Below are 18,573 nucleotides of genomic sequence, written 5' to 3' on the forward strand. Positions count from 1 at the left end.
CGCATTATTTGGTCTATCAGTTTGCACAAGTCTATGTCTGGGACACTGGGACTCTGTGATGTAATACAGACTAATTCTGCAGCAAACTGATTGATGGATTGGAAGTCTGTGGCAGAACTGAGCTCAAATGACTTAGCCGCAAGATCATCCTGGCTCTTCTTCCAGTCTCCGACCTCTGACATTACACACCTTCTAATTTCTACAGTGAATGAGACAAGAGGATACAGACTACCACCTCATTCAGTACACAACCCGGTTTCATTCACGAAGCACAGTTCACCCTGTACGCTGAAAGAGGCAGGGATTCTGTGGAAAAACAGTATGTATGTATATAAATTAAAGACTGTATCATAATGCATACACAGAAGAGGGCCACGTCAAAGTTTTACAGGCATGCTTGATTCTGGCATTTCCTAACTTTTGAGTGCTTGAATTTGCAGCCTCAATGTTATTTCCTAGGGTTTTGTTTTTTAAAGAAAGGAAAACACATTCTACTATATGTAACTGAGGAAACAGTGACCTTTGCAGACAGTTTGGAGAGAGAGTTCACAAATGCTTGCTCCTTAGATCTACAAAAAGAAAAGGAGGACTTGTGGCACCTTAGAGACTAACAAATTTATTTGAGCATAAGCTTTCGTGAGCTACAGCCAACTTCATTGAATGCACTCAGTGGAAAATACAGTGTGGAGATTTATATACACAGAGAACATGAAACAATGGATGTTACCATACACACTGTAATGAGAGTGGTCAGGTAAGGTAAGCTATTACCAGCAGGAGAGCGGGGGTATACATTGTCCCCAAATGTGAAATAGTTATGGGTGAGGACAAAGTCACAACGTTCAGCCACTCAGAAACAACTCTGATGATATAATCAAAAAGGCTGACAAAGGAGGTGCTGTTGTCATCATGAATAGGTCGGAATACGAAGAAGAGGCTGCTAGACAACTCTCTAACACCACTTTCTACAAGCCATTACACTCTGATCCCACTGAGGGTTACCAAAAGAAACTACACCATTTGTTCAAGAAACTCCCTGAAAAAGCACAAGAACAAATCCACACAGACACACCCCTGGAACTCCGACCTGGTGTATTCTATCTGCTACCCAAGATCCATAAACCTGAAAATCCTGGACGCCCCATCGTCTCAGGCATTGGCACCCTGACAGCATGATTGTCTGGCTATGTAGACTCCGTCCTCAGGCCCTACGCTACCAGCACTCCCAGCTATCTTCAAGACATCACTGACTTCCTGAGGAAACTACAATCATCGGTGATCTTCCTGAAAACACCATCCTGGCCACTATGGATGTAGAAGCCTCTACACCAACATTCCACACAAAGATGGACTACAAGCCGTCAGGAACAGTATCCCCGATAATGTCACAGCAAACCTGGTGGCTGAACTTTGTGACTTTGTCCTCACCCATAACTATTTCACATTTGGTGACAATGTATACCTTCAAATCAGCGGCACTGCGATGGGTACCCGCATGGCCCCACAGTATGCCAACATTTTTATGGCTCACTTGGAACAACACTTCCTCAGCTCTCGTCCCCTAATGCCCCTACTCTACTTGCGCTACATTGATGACATCTTCATCATCTGGACCCATGGAAAAGAAGCTCTTGAGGAATTCCACCATGATTTCAACAATTTCCATCCCACCATCAACCTCAGCCTGGACCAGACCACACAAGAGATCCACTTCCTGAATACTATGGTGCTAATAAGCGATGGTTACATAAATACCACCCTATACCGGAAACCTACTGACTGCTATGCCTACCTACATGCCTGCATCTTTCATCTAGATCACACCACACGATCCATTGTCTACAGCAAAGCTCTACGATACTACCGCATTTGCTCCAACCCCTCACACAGAGACAAACACCTACAAGATCTCTGTCAAGCGTTCTTACAACTACAATACCCACCTGCTGAAGTGAAGAAACAGATTGACAGAGCCAGAAGAGTACCCAGAAGTCACCTACTACAGGACAGGCCCAACAAAGAAAACAACAGAACGCCACTAGCCATCACCTTCAGCCCCCAACTAAAACCTCTCCAATGCATCATCAAGACTCTACAACCTATCCTGAAGGACGACCCATCACTCTCACAGCTCTTGGGAGACAGATCAGTCCTTGCTTACAGACAGACCCCCAACCTGAAGCAAATACTCACCAGCAACCACACAACAGAACCACTAAACCAGGAACCTATCCTTGCAACAAAGCCCATTGCCAAATGTGTCCACATATCTATTCAGGGGACACCATCATAGGGCCTAATCACATCAGCCACACTATCAGAGGCTCGTTCACCTGCGCATCTACCAATGTGATATATGCCATCATGTGCCAGCAATGCCCCTCTGCCATGTACATTGGTCAAACTGGGACAATCTCTACGTAAAAGAATAAATGGACACAAATTAGACATCAAGAATTATAACATTCAAAAACCAGTCGGAGAACACTTCAATCTCTTTGGTCACTCCATTACAGACCTAAGAGTGGCAATTCTTCAACAAAAAAACTTCGAAAACAGACTCCAAAGAGAGACTGCTGAATTGGAATTAATTTGCAAACTGGATACAATTAATTTAGGCTTGAATAAAGACTGGGAGTGGATGGGTCATTACACAAAGTAAAACTATTTCCCCATGTTTATTCCCCCCACCCCACAGTTCCTCAGACATTCTTGTCAACTGCTGGAAATGGCCCACCTTGATTATCACTACAAAAGGTTCCCCGCCCCTCCTGCTGGTAATAGCTCACCTTACCGGATCACTCATTACAGTGTGTATGGTAACACCCATTGTTTCATGTTCTCTGTGTATATAAATCTTCCCACTGTATTTTCTACTGAATGCATCCAATGAAGTGAGTTGTAGCTCACGAAAGCTTATGCTCAAATAAATTTGTTAGTCTCTAAGGTGCCACAAGTACTCCTTTTCTTTTTGCAGATACAGACTAACACGGCTGCTACTCTGAAACCTGTCCTTAGATCTAGAGCATTATAGAAAGCAGAGTTCTTTTTCATTTGATTTTCACATATTTTGCATAGTTAATACAAAGTTTCCTCGACCCTCCTGTATTTTTGCTGTTTGACGTAATTTGAAGAATTCTGTCCTATGGCACAAATTAAAAAATAAAATAATCTCTCTACAAGTCCTGAACTCTTCTCAGAGCTGGATGACCTGAATCGGTGCTGAAGTGTCTGCCAACAATCAAAAAAGGAAGGGGTGCTTTACCTGGCTTACTACCAAGTTATTTCTGCCCCGGTGATCTGAACAGTACATTTGTCATTTAAGCTAATTTGTGTCCCTAAATGACCCAGAAAGGGCAGACTCAGTAGAGCAAATCCAGGTGTGAAAGAATTAAAATGATTTTAAAATACACAAAAAGAGAGCAGAAAAGCATTTTCCACCCAGACACAACATTGTTGCAAGGATCACTGTCTTCATGAATGTGTTCTGCACAGGATAAATGGCTTGCCATTTTGTGAGTAATCAGCTGGAACAATGTACAATGATTTAAAAAAAAAAAAAAGATTTAAGGTGGTAACAAAGCACTTGTATGAATGTAGGTTAGACTGGAATCTTTCTGCTCTGCGTTTGCTGAGCACCTAAGCGCCATGACGCCCCAGTCTATGGCTCCTAAATGCTCCCACAATACAAATAAATATTAACAGCACAAATTCCTAGTTGTGTAGCTGTTTTGTAGCTAGGAATGGTCTAGTGGTCTATGCATAGGATTGGGAAGCAGGAATTCCCAAGTATTTGTTGTGGGCCTTCCTGTGAGAAGAAAGGAAATGTTCAGGCAAGTCAAAGTAAAATCATCTTTTTCTTCTCAAGAAAAGTCCACAGATTCCTTACAGTCCCAGAGAGCTCCCTCTCCAAAGTACTTAGGGGTAAGGAAGCAGGAGGGAAACTAAGTATACCTCCTCAAGAAGCAGTTTGTGAGATACTACAGCCAAGAATAAGGTGCAAAGGAAAACAAGTATTCCGTTTAATTTATGATATATGGGTGCTGACAAAATTTTCCAGTTCTGCCAAGCTGAGACCACGATTCTACTAACAACTCTCCACTAAAAGTGATGTTGATGTCATGATAGCTCAGAGGTGGGCAAACTACGGCCCGTGGGACCCTCCTGTTCGGCCCCTGAGCTCCTGGCCCGGGAGGCTGGCCCCCAGCCTCTTCCCCGCAGCCTCAGCTCACTGCGCTGCCGGCGGCGCAATGCTCTGGGCGTGGAGCGGCGAGCTCCTGGGACAGCTGCAGAGCTTGGCCGGATCTGGTGTTCTGTGCTGCACGGCGCATGGCTGGCTCCAGCCGGTGGTGGGGCTGCCTGACCTTGTACAAAGTCTGTACAAAGTGCAAGCCGGTCTCCATATTGGAAGAGAAGGTTCAAGGTCTGGAGAAACAAGTATCGACCCTGTACTGCATAAGAGAAACTGAAGATTTCCTGGACAGATGCCAGGATATGCTTCTACGGGCACAATGTTCTGAAGATTCAGAGCAGGCTGCGCAGCGGGGACAGGAGGACGGTGAAGAAATTTGGCAGCATGTGACCTCCAGAAGAAGAAAGGGGAGCTTCCATGTACCAGCAGCGCAGATACAGGTAAGCAATCGTTTTCATGTTCTCTCCACAGGTACTAATGTGGAGAGTGGACTAGATGATACATCTGAGGGAAGAGAACAGAAGGAGACTCCGCCGATTGGAAGGCATGAGATGCCCTGTCCTAGGGATGGGGGTTCCACGACCACCGCTCCCAAGAGAAGGAGGCGGGTGGTGGTGGTCAGGGACTCTCCCCTCAGGGGGACTGAGTCATCTATCTGCTGCCCTGACCGGGAAAACCAAGAAGTCTGCTGCTTGCCAGGAGCTAGGATTCACGATATAACGGAGAGACTGCCGAGACTCATCAAGCCCTCGGATCGCTACCCCTTCCTGCTTCTCCACGTGGGCACCAATGATACTGCCAAGAATGATCTTGAGCGGATCACTGTGGACTACGTGGCTCTAGGAAAAAGGATAAAGGAGTTGGAGGCGCAAGTGGTGTTCTCGTCCATCCTCCCCGTGGAAGAAAAAGGCCTGGGTAAAGACCATTGAATCATTGAAGTCAACAAATGGCTACGCAGGTGGTGTCGGAGAGAAGGTTCTGGATTCTTTGACCATTGGACAGTGTTCCAAGAAGGAGGAGTGCTAGGCAGAGACGGGCTCCACCTAACGGAGAGAGGAAAGAGCATCTTCGCAAGCAGGCTGGCTAACCTAGTGAGGAGGGCTTTAAACTAGGTTCACTGGGGGAAGGAGACCAAAGCCCTGAGGTAAGTGGGGAAGTGGGATACCGGGAGGAAGCACGAGCAGGAGAGTGCGAAAGGGGAGGGCTCCTGCCTCATACTAAGAAAGCAGGACAAACAGCAAGTTATCTCAAGTGCCTATACACAAATGCAAGAACCCTGGGAAACAAGCAGGGAGAACTGGAAGTCCTGGCACAGTCAAGGAATTAGGATGCGACTGGAATAACAGAGACTTGCTGGGATAATTCACATGACTGGAGTACTGTCATGGATGGATATAAACTGTTCAGGAAGGACAGGCAGGGCAGAAAAGGTGGGGGAGTTGCATTGTATGTAAGAGAACAGTATGGCTGCTCACAGCTCTGGTATGAAACTGCAAAAAAACCTGAGTGTCTCTGGATTAAGTTTAGAAGCGTGATGTCGTGGTGGGAGTCTGCTATAGACCACAGGGATGAGATGAAGGAGGCTTTCTTCTGGGGGGAGGGATAGCTCAGTGGTTTGAGCATTGGCCTGCTAAACCTAGGGTTGCGAGTTCAATCTCTGAGGGGTCATTTAGGGATCTGGGGCAAAAATTGGGGATTGGTGCTGCTTTGAGCAGGGGGTTGGACTAGATGACCTCCAGAGGTCCCTTCCAACCCTGATATTCTATGATTCTAACTAACGGAAGTTACTAGATCGCAGGCCCTGGTTCTTATGGGAGACTTCAAATCAGCCTGGTATCTTCTGGGAGAGCAATACAGCGGTGCACAGACAATCCAGGAAGTTTTTGGGAAGTGTAGGGGACAATTTCCTGGTGCAAGTGCTGGAGGAACCAACTCTGGGTAGAGCTCTTCTTGACCTGCTGCTCACAAACCGGGAAGAATTAGTAGGGGAAGCAAAAGTGGATGGGAACCTGGGAGGCAGTGACCATGAGATGGTCGAGTTCAGGATCCTGACACAGGGAAGAAAGGAGAGCAGCAGAATACGGACCGTGGACTTCAGAAAAGCAGACTTTGATTCCCTCAGGAGAACTGATGGGCAGGATCCCCTGGGAGAATAACATGAGAGGGAAAGGAGTCCAGGAGAGCTGGCTGTATTTTAAAGAATCCTTATTGAGGTTACAGGGACAAACCATCCTGATGTGTAGAAAGAATAGTAAATATGGCAGGCGACCAGCTTGGCTTAACAGTGAAATCCTTGCTGATCTTAAACACAAAAAAGCATCTTCCAAGAAGTGGAAGATTGGACAAATGACCAGGGAAGAGTATAAAAATATTGTTTGGGCATGCAGGAGTGAAATCAGGAAGGCCAAATCACACCTGGAGTTGCAGCTAGCAAGAGATGTTAAGAGTAACTAGAAGGGTTTCTTCAGGTATGTTAGCAACAAGAAGAAAGTCAAGGAAAGCGTGGGCCCCTTACAGAATAAGGGAGGCAACCTAGTGACAGAGGATGTGGAAAAAGCTAATGTACTCAATGCTTTTTTTGCCTCAGTCTTCACAAACAAGGTCAACTCCCAGACTGCTGCACTGGGCAGCACAGCATGGGGAGGTGGTGACCAGCCCTCTGTGAAGAAAGGGACTATTTAGAAAAGCTGGACGAGCATAAGTCCATGGGGCCGGATGCGCTGCATCCGAGAGTGCTAAAGGAGTTGGCAGATGTGATTGCAGAGCCATTGGCCATTATCTTTGAAAACTAATGGGATTGGGGGAGGTCCTGGATGACTAGAAAAAGGCTAATGTAGTGCCCACCTTTAAAAAAGGGAATCCTGGAAACTATAGGCCAGTCAGCCTCACCTCAGTCCCTGGAAAAATCATGGAGCAGGTCCTCAAGGAATCAATTCTGAAGCTCTTAGAGGAGAGGAAAGTGATCAGGAACAGTCAGCATGGATTCACCAAGGGAAAGTCGTACCTGACTAATCTAATTGCCTTCTATGACGAGATAACTGGCTCTGTGGATGAAGGGAAAGCAGTGGACATGTCATTCCTTGACTTTAGCAAAGCTTTTGACACAGTCTCCCACAGAATGCTTGTCAGTAAGTTAAAGAAGTATGGGCTGGATGAATGGACTATAAGGTGGATAGAAAGTTGACTAGATTGTCAGGATCAATGGGTAGTGATCAATGGATGGGGCAGGGGTCATCAGGGAACGGGGGGGGCCGTCAGGGGCGGAGACCGGGCCACGCCTGGCTGTTTGGGGAGGCACAGCCTCCCCAACTGTCCCTCCATACAATTTCCAAAACCCTGATGCGGCCCTCAGGCCAAAAAGTTTGCCAGCCCCTGTGATAGCTGCTCTAATTACAGCAAAGGATAGTGATTAATAACCAGCTATTATTATAATTCCAGGTTTACCACAACTGGATGGGAGGGAGCTGAAACCAGCAATGCTGCTCAGGTTACCCACAGTAAGGAAGTGAGCTCACATGGTTTTGTTGGCTGGCAATAAATTAACTGGATCTTTAGATCTGAGCGAGAGATCTCAACTCTCCAACTTTTCTTCCCTACTAGGAAGAGGTCTATGCAATTTAATTTCTGCTTTAAACTACCACCAAATCATCTTACTGAACTGCATGGAAAACCTTCAAGAGCTTGCCCTGCAAAAACTCACAAAGTGATAAGCCACAAGAATTGGAGTGTGAAGCAGACAGAAAAGTCAGAATCCGTTCTCTGTACTTGATTTTAAAAGCATTAATGAAGTTTTGCCCACCTAAAAACAAACAAAAACAGTTCTAATTATCTGGCCATATGGCCAGCCTCTTTCTGGAGCTCTGGGAATCATATTGATTATATCCGGGCCCACAGTGGGCTGCATTTTGATGCTTTTTATAGGACTGGCAAGCATGTAAGCGATAAAATGTAACTATTAAGCTGCCATGCAGTTCACAAAACCAAACTGGAGTTTGCCACAGGTGAAAATGAGGTTTGCCATTCAATACTTGAAATGGGTACTTTTCTTTTCTTTTTTTTTAAATTGTGTCAATTTTCTGGTGTGGACAATGCCAGATGATATCTTCTGGTCCAAACAGGCCCAACAAAGATATGACAGGTACCTTCCTACATGCTGTCCTGCTATCGTGCCCCCTGGAAGGAGCATCTCTACAGGTGGGGACAGAGGTCTGCCTGACTTCCAGGCCTTGGTCTCTATGTCAGCTAGAGGATCAATTGATAGCAACTGTGACAGATATTTCTGACGAGGAAACACGTCTACAAGCATTTGACCTGAGACCCATCAATTCATTTCACTGAACAGCCACAGGTGTTACCACCTTTCCATCATTTCTTAAGTGTTGACCCAGAAGTCCAAAGCTCATGAATTAGCTGCACTGTATCTAAAACCTGTATCTAAACACTAACTGTATGTTTCTTTTTAATTTTCCCTTTTTTCTCCCTAGCTAATCTTAGTGGCATTTCCCCCAGACTGTCCCTCTTCCCCAAATGCTGAGTGAGGTCTTCATGGCATCCAGGCAAGAGTTTCTCTTAAGGTTTGTCTATATGGGAACACTCAGCAAAATTAATCCAAATTAACTAATGGTGTTAATTCAAAAGGGCTCAATTAAACTGCATTAAACCCCGTGTGAACACTCATTCAAAATTAAAGTGGCCTCAGTTTAGCCTTCCAAAGGGAATTAAGTTAAACTAAATTAATGTCATTTTAATTCTGAATGAGCATGTCCTCACAGGGATGCACAAAGCTAATCTGCTTTGAATTCACACCTTTTGGTCTGGTGTGCACATTAAATTTATGCCAGCTCAGCTATGCTGGCAGAAGGCTGCTTGAGTTCACAGAGTTAAATTTGTTCGGGGAGTTTGTGTTCCCAGACCAGCAGAAAAATTCCTTCTGTCAGCGTACGGCATGTCTACGCCAACATAGGCTCTGTAGTGTAGACGTAGCCTTAGTCTGTTTGGATTAATTTTCCTGAGTGTCCCGGTATAAACAAGCCTTTGGGAATTCCAGATGAGGGTGCCTATAGGATGGTAAGGTTTCATGGCTGGGGTCAGATAGACAGGAGTGAGGGCTAGTATACTTTTTCTGTGGAAAGCATTGCTATGAGTGAAGAGCCTCCACCCATAATACAGCATTTAATATCAAAGATGCAATGGCAAAACAGCAATTGCAAGCTAGGAGTCAATATCAGCAGAGAAAGTCTATAGATGTCATCCATGGGTGGCCAACAGAGCACTTGCTGGTGGTCTGCAGAGAGATGACTGGTCACATAGTGCTGGCTCCTCCACCTGGCTTCCAGCAGCTTCTACAGGTGTCCAGGCTCCCCATTACTTAAAAGAGTTTAGGAGTCTATCAAAGACGCTAGAAAGAAGGAGAAGCATCCAGCCTAACTGCCTGCTAAGTAAGGAGGAAAGGGATGTATGCAGTCCCAAATGGGAGAGGAAGTGTTCATAAGCAGTCCCCTCAAATGACAAGGTTCACACCATGGAACAGGTTGAGAACTTCTGAGTTCGGGGGGTTGGAAAGAGTGTTACATCAAAATTTAAAGAAATCGATTTTCCTTTGTTACATGTCTCCATTTTAGGGAGAAGAGAAGAGATATTGCCTTTTTGGTTGTGGAGAAGGCAGAGTTACTTTTATTATTTGGAGTTTTATCTTAAAGCCCCAGCTGCTGGAATCATGTGATTACTTGTGAATCTTAGGGTTTTATTAAAAAAAAAGCCTCTAGACCTAATGGATGCAGAGAAAAACTTAATTTGAAATCCATGGCTCCAACATCAGAAGGCAAGAAAAAGAGCCCCAAATCATTTTTTAAAACCTTGTAATTTTAGGGGGTCTGGGCTCATGATTTTTTAAATTCTGGAGGAGTGGCAATACTGAGAGTAGAACTGCCCTCCCAGCTAGTGAGAAGGAAGGAACATCTCCAACATAGTCAAGCAGGGAAAAGAATACTGGGCATGGTCATGAAGACTGGAGGAAAAGTGTGACCTTCCCTTGGTTTCCAACATCCAGATGGTAGGGAGTGAAAGGACAGCCTAATCCCATTGTCCACAGGCCAACAAAAAGTGCGGGGCAGCGGAGGAAGTGCTCCAGAGCAAATGTGGCTGTTATGTTTAGTGGGTTTAGCCCTGTTCCCACTGGACAGGTGTTCTGGTCACAAAAACCAGCCTGCCCTGCAGAGAACTGTTCAGTGGAAACAAAGCACAGGGAAACCTGCACTCCCACAAGGCCCTAGGATACTGCACCTATTCTATGCATAACAGGGGAAATCAATCCCCATGACTTTCAATCTAGAACTTCATCAGCACTGTGATCTAACAGAGAAAAATAAATCCACGTGGCCACCACACGGAACAACAGAGAAACACGGGAATTTGGTGAACAAACAGGGAAGAGCCCCTACTATGGATGATTTTTAAGTGCTGAAGTTCTCCCAGCAAAATTTAAAATATGAAGGTCAGACTGGTACAATTATATACATGAGGATGGAAAGCAATAACCTGGAGTATAGATATATTTTACACACTTCTGCTGGATTATTTCACCCACCCCCTCACTATTTTGTTTGTTCTACTTAATGATAAGCACTGCTGACTCTGGCGCGCATGCGTGCGTGCACACACACACACACACACTTCTGATGCCTACAAATTTCTGCAACGTAACCATAATCTTCCATTCCTTCAGTTCAAAACAAGAATCAAACACACCAAACTCATCTGTGTTCAAGATGCATCTCATTCTAACCAGGAAATTCCAGCATCATTCTCAAACTAAGTAACCGTCCCAATGACTAAATGGAATTTACTGGGAAAAAAAATTACTTGACTCTAGTCAACAAACAGCCCATTTCAGTACCGATTCCTTACACAAACATGGTGCTGAAGTCACTCACGTACCACAAGCCCGCAGATTTTGACAGAGAATAGCGTAAAAATAAGGCCTCCCAAAACCACCTCCATCTCGGCTAATGTAATCATAAATAAAAGTTGTAGAGAGTCAAGTTTCTTTAAAAGTAAGTGAAAGCAGCCCTACCTTGACCCAAAGGCTTCCGCAATGAATAATCAGGGTAGTGATGTCTCTGAGTGTTTAAACTTTGGCAGCACCCTCTATGCAACAGATAAGACCCTGAAGAGCATGCCTATCTGTTTCCAGCAGATCCACTCCTGCCAAGCAAGCACTTTATCTACACAAACAGCCCATCCCATCCTTGACAGCACTTCAGGGTTCTTCAAAACTTTGCATACTTCACAATTAGGATCCTCTTAGGGGAAGAGGCATCTGGTGGGTTATAGCTAATATGGAAAACAGTGCGGTGCTGCGGTGCCAAGGTTTTATTGCTCTGAATTAGGGATGGCTGGGCGTTACCCACAACGGCTGAAGCATTATTTGGAGTGATTTGCACAAGTGCCAATAAAGTCTCTACTGCACCCCACCCCGCCCCGCCATGTATTCCGTATATGCCACTTTTACAAACAGTTATTTTTGAAATGTGAGGGAGAGGTTTTTGTTCAGATTTAAAAAAAAAAAAAAACCCCACCAACACACATTTGATTATTTTCAGTATTTCTCTGCTGATAAAAGCCGGTTCTTTGAGTGGCAGGAATACAAACTTCTGAGGGAGAAGTGAGTTATAACATTTTAGAAACTTCTAGGAGTCATGTTAAATAGCTTAGCCATTCACATCACGGCGCTAAGAACTGATACATAAACAACTTCCCAGCCAAGAGCCTCGGATACTCTCCCCAACAATAAAAAGAGGTTACAAGAGAAACAGACTTGAAATCTGTCACTGGCCTAGGACAGGTGACTGACCCACTCTGCCCATCAGACCAGAGTGATTTTGGAAGGGACAGAAACAAACCTTCCTGTGTTTTCTTTGTGTTTGTTAAATGGCAGCAGTTTGTGGCAGCCGAAGCAGGATATATGTAAAGGCAATGAAGATGAATCAGCAGTCAAAGTATAGGGAAGTGCTGAGAGATGCTTACTAAAAGGATTCTGCAGACATTACCAAGAGAGTGATGAAGTTCTCTTCCACTGCGCTGTGGGTTAAATTCCATCCTGTTATAACTAGGAGCAACTCTAAGTGAGCTGTAGCTCACGAAAGCTTATGCTCAAATACATTTGTTAGTCTCTAAGGTGCACAAGTACTCCTTTTCTTTTTGCGAATACAGACTAACACAGCTGCTACTCTGAAACCTCTTTTTAAAGTGTTTGAATAGCATCCCTATGGCTGGACCTGGCCCAGCCTCACCAAACAATTCTTTGAAGGCTTGTCACATACAAAGCGCTAGAAGCACTGACTGCTGAAAGCCAAAGTAGCAGGAGCAGCAACAACATATTTATACAGGGGCCTTCAGCCCAGAAAAGCCCAAAACATGATGTCCATTCTGCACACAGGGACGAAAAGTCCATCACTAAAGGCCTCTTGACTGTAGCAATTCTTTAATAGCACCCAGCATCACTGATGTTCCGGACAGGAAGCAAAGGCTACCACAGCCAATCCAAGTTGCAGAGGAAATTTAAGGAGGCAGAACACATTAACTAAGGTGGAATTTGGCTAGGATTCTAAGATCAGCATCCCGGCTCTTGTGAAAAGTGGCAGGAAATCATGGCTAGAAGACACCAGGTACTTGATTTTATGCGTCATCAGACAGATGGCACCGTATCTTCATGCTGGGGCATTCTTTTGAGTGCCATCTATGGAATAAGCACTCCAGTACACTTTGGGGTCTTCTATCCAACTATGAACCTTGCCTGACCTTCCTTAATTTGCGAGATGTCATGGGATTATAGTTCAAGATGCTGTGTCTGCAAACCAAAAGGGACTGTAGAGTTTCTATTGTTTTTTATGTCATTAACTTACTATCAAGATAACTAGGGGAAATTACAAAAGAAAATTAATGCACCATGGAGAACCCAATAGGTAGGGATAGTTTGTCTGTCAGAATGTTCTCAATATCGTGGAAAAATTTCTCTACTAAACGCATAGAGTTTAACTGCACAAGTCTCAGAGAGGGAAGATGGCCCAGTGGGTAGCGCATGAGCCTGGGACTGGAAAGAGGTGGGCTCAATTCCCTGCTCTGCCACAGGCTGCCTGTGTGACCTTGGGCACATCACTTAGCCTCTCTGTGCCTCAGTTCCCCCATCTGTATAATAGGAATAACAGCACTGCCCAGCCTCAAAGGGGTGTAGTGAGGATAAATACATTAAAGATTATGAGACGCTCAGATACTATAGTTAAGGAGGGCAGATAAGTACCTATAGATAGAAACCAATATACACTGAATGAGGCAGTATTCAATATGATGCCCAAAGGTTGAGTAAAATAAAATTATTTTCATGTGAAGCCAATATTAGTCACACACATGTGCACAATGCCACCCACCTTCTTTTGGAATGAAGCAGACTGTAAAAGTAACAGAATTGGTGTTTTTTAAATAAACTTCTGAGCATGCACACACACTGCCATTTTCAACTCTTATAACTCTGCCAATCAAAATCCAGGTTTTATGAAAACATTCAAAGGCGTTTCTCAATAAAATTTTCTACCCTCATGCATCAGTGCTAGAGCTTTTCAAATGAAAATAGTTACGTATTCTTTCCACACCCCTCATTCACAACCACCAGCTCCAATCATTTTGCTGAAACTTGTCCAAAAAAATTACCCTCTGGCACAGATCCAGCCTGGAATATGTCAGCCCAATATACTATATTTTTGGAATGTTATGAGTAAGTGAAAAGAGAGAGTTATAATGGAAACACTTGAGCATTTGGGAAGTTATAGCTGTAAAAATGGCAACAAACTGCAAATGATGGAATTAAGCTTTTGGAAAAATAACTGGTGTGATTACAAAACTGAACACCAAATGAGTCCACAACAGCTGTCAGGTCCAGTGTATCACGCTGGGCACCAGCCCAAATACAGGTCTTGTGTCAGATCCTGCAAATCATAAAATGGACTCCATAGCCCTGAACTCACTCATGAGCTGTAAACCCACATTTCTGTGTTACGTAGAGACAAAGCATCAGCACAGGTAAGACTGGGCTATAATGTTTTATCCTAAGGCTGCACTAAATTATGTTTCTCTTAACTCAATGAGAACTAATGTGTGTTTAATACCGGAGCAAGCTACGGGAAGTGAAAGCACGTTCTTTTATCACCACACACCCAGTTATCCACTTCTGGAAAATGCAGGTTTATTAACACTCTGGTACACTCTGTTGGCAAGATCATCCTGCGCGGGACAAAATGGCCTGTCATCTTCTCCATCTGTAATGTCTTTGACTCTATGAATAGGAAAATAGGGGTTACAATAAACACAGAGACTTCACTACTGCAGCACTGATTGATGCCACTATAGCAATCCTTCTCTCTTCCTTCTCCCTGCAATCAACCCTAATCCTTGAGAAGCATTACCATGTAAGAACAGTCATAATCCAACATATGGGAATGTTTATCTCCATGGGTGTCAGGCTGGGGGAATTACTGCAAGGAGTTGGATTTTTTAAAAACTTAAAATCTTCTTGCTCACGATCATCCTAGTTTTCACCTGATAGGCAATTTGGCCCCAACTCATCTATGATTATATTTTACCTACCACAAAGTACCATGATAGTCTCAACTGAGCAATCAGTTTAAACACAGACACATGGTAATAATATGCAAATATGGCATTAAAGAGCCATGCATGAAAACCTGATTTCAGAGTGCTGAGCCGACAGCAGTGCTAAGCGACGGCCCCAGAGACTAACGTCAGTTCTTTCCATGTACCGCGCAGGCGGCGACTGGGAAGCAGCAGGCCAAGTTTTCCCGCCCTGCTCAGCACCTCAGTAGTGTGACTAGATAAAAACAGAACACTCCACTGCACCTAGTTTTCCCCCTGGGGAGGGGATGAGAGAACAAACATGACAGATGTTAGTTATGTTGCTTAACGCACTACTGGAAAGCAATCAGATACTACGGTGATGAGTGCAGGATATAAACCTATACAGCATTAATAAATTCATCGATTCCAAAGCCAGAAGGGACCACTGCGATCATCAAGTCTGACCTCTATAACACAGGCCACAGAACTTCCCCAAAGTAATTCCTAGAGCAGAGCTTTTAGAACATCTAATCTCGATTTTAAAAATGGTCAGTAATGGAGAATCCACCACCAGCCTTGGTAAGTTGTTCCAATGGGTAATTCTCTCACTGTTAAAAAATTACACCTTATTTCCAGTCTGAGTTTGTCTAGTTTCAACTTCCAACCATTGGATCATATTATATCTTTCTCTGCCAGACTGAAGAGACCATTATTAAATATTTGTTCCGCATGTCGGTACTCACACATTGTAATCAAATCATTCCTTAACTTTGAGTTCCCTGAGTATCACTATAAGGCATTTTTCTAATCCTTTAATCAATCACTCTCATGGCTTTTTCCCTGAACCCTCTCCCATTTATCAACATCCTTCTTGAACTGTGCACAACAGAACTAAACGCAATATTCCAGCAGCCAAATACAGAAGACAAATAACCTCTCTACTCCTACTCCAGATGCCCTTGTTTATGGAGCTCATGTTCAGACGATTATCCACCACGACCCCCAGATCTTTACAGAGTCACGGCTTCCCAGGACATAGTCTCCCATAATGTAAATTTGGCCTACATTCTCTGTTCCTAGATGTGTACATTTACATGTAGACATATTAAAACGCATATTGCTTGCACTCATCTTACCAAGAGATCCAGAATGCTCTGAATCAGGGACCTGCCCTCTTCATTATTTACCATTCCCCCAATTTGTGCATCATCTCCAAATTTTACACCAGTGTTTTCTTCCAGGTCATTAATAAATAGTGTAGGACCAAGAATTGATCCCTGCAGGACCCCACTAGGAACATACCCACTCAATGATGATTCCCCATTTACAATAAGAACAAGGAGTTCAGTCTCCATGGTCCGTTTAACCCTCCACCTCTGTATACTGAGGCTGCCAACAAAGGATGTGGCCAGTTTCCCACTAGTCATTGGATGGAAACCACCAGCTAAAATTTTCACAAGCCTAAGATTTTAAATTAAAACAAACAAAAATAACGAAATACAGACTTTTCTCTGCCACATTCACTCTGGAGAGAAGGAAATTTGTAATAAAGGCCATCACAATTAGACTGCAGAAGACAGATTAATTAGTAACCACATATGTTTCAAGAGACCATGGAGACAGGTAATAATTGCCATATCAAATTTAATCAATCAGATTCACTATACATGTATGTGTTATTGCCATACTCACATCCATGAGCCTCAGACACAAACTACAATACCTTTTTTCTGGACAATAGATCAAGTCCATTTGGTAAGATATAATGAACTACATGAAAGATTGGTTTCTCATTTCAAACTTAATTTGGACCATTGATCTACAGGAGATTAATGATCCCTACATTATAACAACATTAAAGCCGCCTCTAGTCTCTGACAAAATATATTTCACTCCCAACAGGCTGAATAAAAACTTGACCTTTGGTGCTGCACAGTGTAGGCTAACGTTTAGTAATAATGTTTTACTCCCATAGATGATTTTTTTAAATGTATTTTGCCAATGCCAATATTTGATGTGAGCTGGCATTATGGTTATTCACCTGGATGCATTTACAGAGGCAGTTTTATTTGCATAGTGTTAAATCATGGCCACTTGGAAGAAGTCACAGAATCTTCACTGTGCTCTGGAGTGCAGCCTCCTTGATTCAGCGAAGTGGTCTGACTTTTCTTTGCTGCACTTTACAGAAGTGAACTGAGAAGGCAGCCTACTGAAGTGGGTTGGACAATGAATCAGCCAACCTTTCTTTACTGGGCTATCGCAACCCAGAGTGCGCTTCTCAACAGGCTAGCCAATGGTGAAGAAAAAGAAAAAAAAACACAAAACAAAACAAAACAAAAAAAACCAAGAAAACCTATACACCCACACCCCTCACATCCTGACTTTTTAGGGCAGATGGTGAAAAATTTTAGAAGCCAGGGGTTGCATCACCAAAATCCATAGATGGGACAAAAAGCCAAGGAAGGAGCTCTGAACTCCACTGCAGCGAAGAACTCAGCAGTTCACTACATGCCCACTCACTTCCACTTGAACAGATTATCTACAGGATCTGGACTCAACACTCAGTTTGAATTTTTAAAACTCAAGGCAGAAAAACCTTTTTTCTTCTGATGAATTCCCCTCGAACTGGGATACAGGAACTTATCCTCAGGGGTTTACACTGCCAGAGTAACTAGGCCAACTACTGAACAATGGAAACAACCGAAAAGTATCATCTGTCTATGGTAAAATCTACCAGGGGACCACAACAACATTGGCCTCGACCACCGTTATCTGCTCTGTGGTACAGTGCTAAATTAACAGCAGGAAAATTAAAGCTGTTCCCCGCCTTCAATGTACATTAAAATGCAGTCGGTGATATTTTTATTTCGGGGGGGAGGGGCGCAGAATGGAGGAGTTTATTTTATTCCAGAATTTTTTTCTTTGGAAATGTTTTTTCCCCACAGCCACGAGTGACAAAAATTTTGCCAACGTAAGTGGTAGTGTAGATATGGCCATAGTAGCCACAGGCACGAATGTGGCTGTGCAAGGGAAGAGCACTTACCCTGTCCTCAGGAGAGCACACAGACTCCATTATGAGCGTTCAAACCCACCCTTTCATTTGTAACCCACTAATCACCGCCCATTTTATTAATTCAAATACAACGAAGCATAAGCCTGTGCCTAAGATTAGCTGTTTCTAGGGTTCCCCTCCAGGAACTTATCTATCCCAGCTCCTTCTGACCAAAAGAGACGCTCCCATCAGCCCCTTTCCATCCCAAATTGATATATTTGGAGCCCCCACCCAGCATAACTCAGCAGTTGTAGCGTTGAATCTGAACACAGTCACCGGGCTTTCGTACCCAAGCCTGGGCAACTCAGCTAAAGAGCTCTATGCTCCTATACAGGGTCTGAGAGTCTGACACCTTGTTTCAATGTTTGAAAGCCCATTCCCCAAAGGCCCTCTGGGTATGGGAAAGGAAGAAGGATCTCTCTGTCTCCTCAAGCCCATAGCCTTTAGACTGGACAGAGACAGGGTGCATCTCTCCCCTATTCTGCCCTGTGCCCAGGCTCAGATTCACAGGTCTGAGCCCCAACTCAACCAAAGAAGCTACTTGGGGATTATTAACGCTCTGTTTTTAATCAGTGAATGCTACATGTGTCCTATTTTGTTATGCAAAAGGGAAAATTAAACCAGCACGGGCTGGACAGGAGTAGTTTCAGAAAACCAATCAAACGAATAGGATTTCCGAGGGAATAGGGTTCTATCTGAATTA

General features: G+C 43.9%; 1 protein-coding gene across 16 annotated transcripts in view; it reads right to left on the reverse strand.

The window, feature by feature from the left end:
• MAPT (microtubule associated protein tau) overlaps positions 1-18,573 on the reverse strand; it is an 88,758-nt gene that overhangs the window by 55,373 nt on the left and 14,812 nt on the right. The window contains exon 1 of one of the 16 annotated variants that reach the window (XM_038385937.2): positions 11,265-11,434. The exons of 14 other annotated variants lie outside the window; for them this stretch is intronic. The gene's annotated coding sequence lies outside the window, so the exon portion shown is untranslated. Of the gene's footprint in view, positions 1-189; positions 318-11,264; positions 11,435-18,573 lie in introns of those variants that run through there. One more of the 16 variants, XM_043503464.1, reaches the window with a different exon arrangement.

The sequence above is a fragment of the Dermochelys coriacea genome, chromosome 27 (genome assembly GCF_009764565.3).
Source record: "Dermochelys coriacea isolate rDerCor1 chromosome 27, rDerCor1.pri.v4, whole genome shotgun sequence".
Classification (NCBI taxonomy): Eukaryota; Metazoa; Chordata; order Testudines; family Dermochelyidae; genus Dermochelys; species Dermochelys coriacea.